Source organism: Adelges cooleyi, unplaced genomic scaffold, assembly GCF_023614345.1.
Source record: "Adelges cooleyi isolate 19-005CV unplaced genomic scaffold, UGA_ACOO_1.1 ACOO_flye_CR_arks_rails_tigmint_CR_PRNA_122, whole genome shotgun sequence".
In the NCBI taxonomy this organism is placed as follows: Eukaryota; Metazoa; Arthropoda; class Insecta; order Hemiptera; family Adelgidae; genus Adelges; species Adelges cooleyi.
This window is the reverse complement of record NW_026095776.1, coordinates 132,264-138,280: the sequence shown is the minus strand read 5'-3', so window position 1 is coordinate 138,280 and position 6,017 is coordinate 132,264. Positions and strand designations below refer to the sequence as shown.

Here is a 6,017-nt window from a genome sequence, read left to right as displayed (position 1 = left end):
TTTTGTAAGGTACTTACTATACTCATCATTAAAATTATAAGGCACTTGCCGTATTGGTAGAAACCTGAAAATGAGCACAAAGGTACATGTTTATACTAAAATTTAATCTGATGTCCATACTCTAATGTGCAGAAATTAAGTTAATTTGGTGTCAAGTGATTTAAAGAATTTTCAAATTAATGAAATTAACACGATTTTTGAACTTTTTTTATAACAATTAGGTTCATAACTATAGTAATGTAGACTATAGTATAACAGTATTAAAACACATTTTAAATTTAAAAACGAGCGACATTTATTTAAAAACCCCATAAAATAATTTCTTTGTTTCGAATGCGACGACTATTCTACCAAAATCGTACCAGGGCCCCATGTTCATAGGCTATAGCTCACCGACTTAACCATCCGGCGTCCGATGTATGCAGCTCGGCGCAACGATAGGATAATATTAAATTTGTCGGTGTTCGCTTACTGTAAGTACACTATAGAAAAGTTAAAATTGTACCGTAATTAAAAATAAAAATATATTGTAATCATATACTTCCATTGTAGCTAAAAAAAATCGCCCCTCTTCACAAAGACTTTCAAATCACATATTGAACAATCTTGAAGGTCTTTTCACAAGTTTTTAATCGACGGTAGTTAAAATCGTGTCTTTAAAACTCAGAGTTATGCGATATTAGAGAAACCCTATTAAGTCTTGTGTACCCATTTTAATTATTTAAAAATGGTTATCGACCAGTCAAAATGTTCAGTAAATTATTCTTTAATAAAAAAATCAACTTAATTCACATGTTACCTACTATTTATACTTAAAAAGTTAATAAAGCTTTGCCGAATACTAAAAAAAAAAATTGAATGTTTTCTATAGGGTATTTTGTACTTAGTCTGCAGTCAGCTTAACTATAAATATATAATTAATTCGTAGTTAATAGTTATTACATATAATTACAATTTAGATAATTTAAACCAGTTATTTGATACAAAATAAAAATGGTGCCCCGCCAAAAGTACAACTTATAATTTCATGGTCGAAATGAGATATTTTCATAGGTTTAAGGTGCCTAAAGGTTGTAATAAAATTTAGCGTAAATATAACATTGGCATTACCATTATTCTGTGTTCTTATTAAGTCTAATTTCCATTCTGAAAAATGTTATGAATTCCTCATTAATCATTATCTTTTCTATCGATTGTTGCATATTATTTTCCAATATTTGATAATAGTTAAAAAAAAATAATAAGAAAAAATTGCCTTTATGGATTACAAAAATTGAAAAATAATTTAAAAAAAAATTAAATATCAAAATAGACATTTTTTCCTGTGTGACTATTTATGTTTACAGATTTTATCATAAATGGTTTCAGTAAAAAGTTGCCTATATAATCACCGTGAGGGCCCATAAGAGTTTTTATATGTAGCTACTTAATTGCTTAATTTATTTAATATCAATATATTTATAATTAAAATAAAATACAAATTCAGTTTTACATAATTTTAAAAATGTGTATGAATTCAAAATAATTGTTTAACAACCAGTTCGATTTTTTAATAATATATTATAGTAAGTACATTTTTATTATTTTTTTTGTAATTTTTCTCTGGAATATCTGTTGTCTACTTAAATGTATCAAGTACAAAAGGTAGTACAATGTTAAGTTACAATTAACGATCAACAAATACTATTTAAGTATAACTATAAGATTTAGACCCTCGAAACTTTAGTCTATTTGCGCCTAATATATAAATTTACAATTTTTATTTCACTTTAAGTTAAAATTAATAGAAAATGTTGAATTAATATTTTGTATTGCCCTAAACTAAAAGACTTATGCTTTTGTATTCGACTCAATTTGGCCTCAAGATTGTCAAATGAAAAACAATAATACTATACCTACTAAAAAATGACTCGGTCATAGTCGTACATAAACATTATTACTTTATAGTAAATTAATTAACGCTACTACAACAATTACTAATTATTTAAAATATCATATAATTACTATATAGATAATCCATTTATTGGAATAAACTTTCACTTAAATTTTTTATTTTCCATGTTTCCGGGTAACTTTTCTAATTTTTCATGGAAAAGCCTTATTCGGACTATTACAAACATAAAAAAAAAAATGAGACAAATCGGTTACGAACAGCATTACATTTTTATTTATATAGAAGATTATAACCTTTCAATAATTACATCTATGATAATGAGCAATTTAAATACAATTTTTTTTTTTACAAAACTGAATGCTATTAACAGTTAATGTCAGAGATGATTCATATAATACAAGTACATGACTAAACAATGTTGGGGTGGAAAAATAGTGTAAAGCCGTATCTAGTAATAAGGACTGTTCAAAAATCAGTTAAATACTTAATTGTATTAAATTCAACTATAACATTAAAACTAGTTTTGCTTTATTAGAATATATTCCCCTTTAAATTTTAAATGGCACATGTTATAAACTAAATACATTAATAAATCGATGGTAACAATGCAAAAGTACAATAATTCTTCAACAGTAAAAAAATAATTTTGTTTGTTAGCATAAACGACACGACAAAAATTTAATATTACTTGATAGGTAAAGTTGTTAAAGCAAAATAGAAAATTTAACACAGATCGTAAAACAAGTTTGGTATACCACGTTGGCTTTTACCAGTATATTCAATAACATATTTAACACACAAATAAGTACCTAAAATAAATTGTACATTCATATTAGATTGCGACAATGGAAATAAGGTTCTGTTAAATAAGAGTTTGGGTCTTAAACCAGTTTACTTTATACATTTTTTTAAAAACATGATTTGTCTAAATGTTTAAAAAACACAACAATTCATCAAAATTGTTAATGTCGTAATGTAAATTAATTAAAATTAACAGTCGGTAATTATCATATTTTATCTCTGCGTACAAATGCGATCGATTAACATAGGTGAAAATTGATCGGGGGAGAACTAATAGATCTTCATCAGCACCGACAGATTTATGCACACATTGCATTTAAGGATGATTCTTGTGTTTCCTAAAAATGAAAAATTGTTTATAAATAGTGTTTGTGGACAATATTACATAATCAAATTTCTTTGAATTAAATTAAGTATCTAGTAACCAAATATTAATATTATATTATCGTATTAAAATGTTTACCAATTGAAAGAGAACTCTATAATTTAGGACATATCCATGTCTTTTTATATGACATCACGGAGCCATTGTAGAGTCCATCTTTAAAGCAATGAAGATATACTCTGCAATGTCGGCACATACAAAAAGACACAGATACATATAAAAATTATCAATTTAATACTATATTTTGTTAACATTGTGGATTAGTCACCTTTGCACAAATTAAATGGCATTTTAAACTATTTCATCGTGTTTAACAAATAAACACGTATCTTTTACGCTTTGCATAATTTGTTGTAGTTGAATAATTACAGTGACACCACTATTTGGTAATAAATGTTTTCTAAGTCATAAAAGACATAGTTTATCATACTTGTATCCAGGTCGCTCACTTCCAGCTCGTATGGCTCTTTGTCCAGCAAACGCTGTATAAACTGGAACGGTAGTAAATTAATCAGCACCGTACGTCAAATTAACCAATCCACAGTCAATATGACTGGATCGTAAAGAAAGTATAAATAAAGCTATTTAAATAATAATCCGAAATTAAATGATAAAATATGATCAATTACTAACCATTAACGATTCCATAAATAATGTTTTAACAGATGTTGGTAAAAAAAACGTATACAAAAGTTCTCCGAGCAGGTCAAGGGCGCTTATAATCGTTTATCTTTTTCATCCATGCATCAGAACAGGAAACAGTTTTATCCTAAAATAAAAATGTATAATATTTTATTGGCCTTTGGCTTAATCTTATGTTAAAAAATATTCAGTTTTTTCAATTTTAATTACAGTTTAGATTGTTTGATAAAATAATTAAGTATTTGGTTCTAAAAAAAAATGATTACCAGAAATATCAATACTTCTAACTGTAATTTATTAAGACCACAATATTAAACAGACTCAAAAAGTATCAGGGGCATACAATTTATACAATAATAAATACTTGTGTGTTACCTCTCAAGAAAAATTATTTAGTTGGATACAATCTTCTTTGTGATATTGTCATCAGCGTTATCACTCTACTTAAAATTTAAAACAAATTTGAAGTTGTAAAATGTTCGTTGTTGCAGATAGTAAACTAGCTGTAATGTTGGCCGTTTCTAAAAAATAAATGATATATTAAATAAAGAAATTGATCAGTTTTCATATAGATTAGTTAAATAACATTTCTGTATTATTACTTTCAACTTTTTTTCAAAATACCCATTTAAATATCTGTCAATAAACTTCTCTAGTTTACTTTGCCGAACAGTTGACTAGTAAGAATAAGAGATTACTTATCGTTTCATTCAACAAAATACCTTATCATATAATTAAAAAAAAAAAAGATGAATAATAACAAATACAATAATTTTGTAGTGATAGCACTTTACCTTAATTTTTGTATTAGGTTCAGAGCAGTTATACGATCTTTTTGAACAGCCAACAGTTGACTGAAATTGGTTTCTTTGTTTCTCGTGCTCCACAGCTTGCCAATGTCTTGGCACTCATTTTGCGAGGTACTAATATGATGATTGCTTCCTCGTATTGACATTAAGCACTATCAATGAAAATTAATATTTTATTAATTTGTAATTATATTTTATTATTGATATTGTTCCTTCAGAGAAATCTTAATCCGATGCTTTGTATTTGCAGATTTCTCGTAGAAGGTTATGTAAAATAAATGCATAGTTATTTTTTTTGACTACCTGTGATACTCAAGTACTCTTTCTGCTTTCAGTTAATCCCGCAAGTATTGATGTTTGAAATTTCTCATGTAGACATACATTAAGTTACGATACTTTGTAATCAGGCCCTAATTACCTTGTAAATCCAGTGACGTTTATGGCTTGTAAACAAAAGTTGAATAAAAGGTCAATTCAAAATTTGAATCTTCTACTCCGTACGCAGGTTTTCCATCTGTAATTATTATCAAAAAATTTAACAAAATGTAAGTATAAATAAAAAAAATAAAGCTCAATTGACCACAAATGTGTTAATATAAAATAGTTTTTACTCTTTTATAAATTCAATTGTGTATATTTTATTACAAACAAATACAAGTTTGTTTACCGTAGACAGATAGTTTTGATTTAAAAAGAATTAAAACGATTTGTTTATACCTTACTGGTAACTTGAGTTATCCTATCGACTAGTGTAAAAATTAGTAGTACTAAATGCAGTATAATAATATTAACCAACCTTTGTTTTTGAGTCGATATCCAATCATTTTTACACGACACTAATACAATTGATTTACATAGAAAAGTACTAATAGCAAGAACTGTAGAAGAACTACTGTCTACTGTGTAAGTATGATGAATATTATACATTTAGTCATTTGTTTTCTAAGAAAAATAATTACAATACTGGTGGGTGCCTTGTGAAGTTCAATCCTACAGTAATATTATAGCTGAATAGTGATTGTCGATTTGAGATTATTATCAGTCACATCTTATCAAATCTTATCAGTAATAATAACACAGAACAAACTGAAGGGAAACTTACCTATTTAGTTTATGGGATAATGAGCTTTTCTAAGAATTCTAAGAAACGTTTGATTTCAGGTAATTAAAAAAATAATAAAATATGTATCAATTTGCCCTAATTATAGCTTTTAAATAAAAAACGAGGCCTAAGTTTAATTAAATAAGTAAATACATTTAGTAATTTAAGGTTTAAAGTTCAATACATTTAAGACTTAAAATGCAATTATGTTTTACGTTTTATATCTGAATAAATCTGTGTTACTTAATTTTAATGAAAGTTTTGAAAAATATATTATCGAGTATGTAACCCTGTTTATGTAATTGGACTTAATACCCTTTCCCAAGATCATCGGAAATTTAACAATTTATTATATTGCCTAAAAATGTATGTTCTTAATAATTT

At 26.5% G+C, this 6,017-nt stretch overlaps 1 long non-coding RNA gene across 6 annotated transcripts; it reads right to left on the bottom strand.

Annotated features, from left to right (window-relative positions):
• Positions 1–2,173: 2,173 nt before the first annotated feature.
• Positions 2,174–5,539, bottom strand: LOC126847860 (uncharacterized). 6 transcript variants are annotated; one of them, XR_007687139.1, is made up of 9 exons: positions 5,328–5,539; positions 4,835–5,045; positions 4,517–4,683; positions 4,325–4,444; positions 4,098–4,243; positions 3,714–3,849; positions 3,349–3,571; positions 3,159–3,259; positions 2,174–3,033 (listed from the first exon to the last, which is right to left on the bottom strand). It is a non-coding gene; the product is annotated as an uncharacterized LOC126847860 (long non-coding RNA). The 6 variants fall into 6 exon arrangements; XR_007687138.1 differs by lacking the exon at positions 3,159–3,259 and having other exon boundaries at positions 2,175–3,033; positions 3,511–3,633; XR_007687140.1 differs by lacking the exon at positions 3,159–3,259 and having other exon boundaries at positions 2,175–3,033; positions 3,511–3,571.
• Between the last annotated feature and the right edge of the window lie 478 nt (positions 5,540–6,017).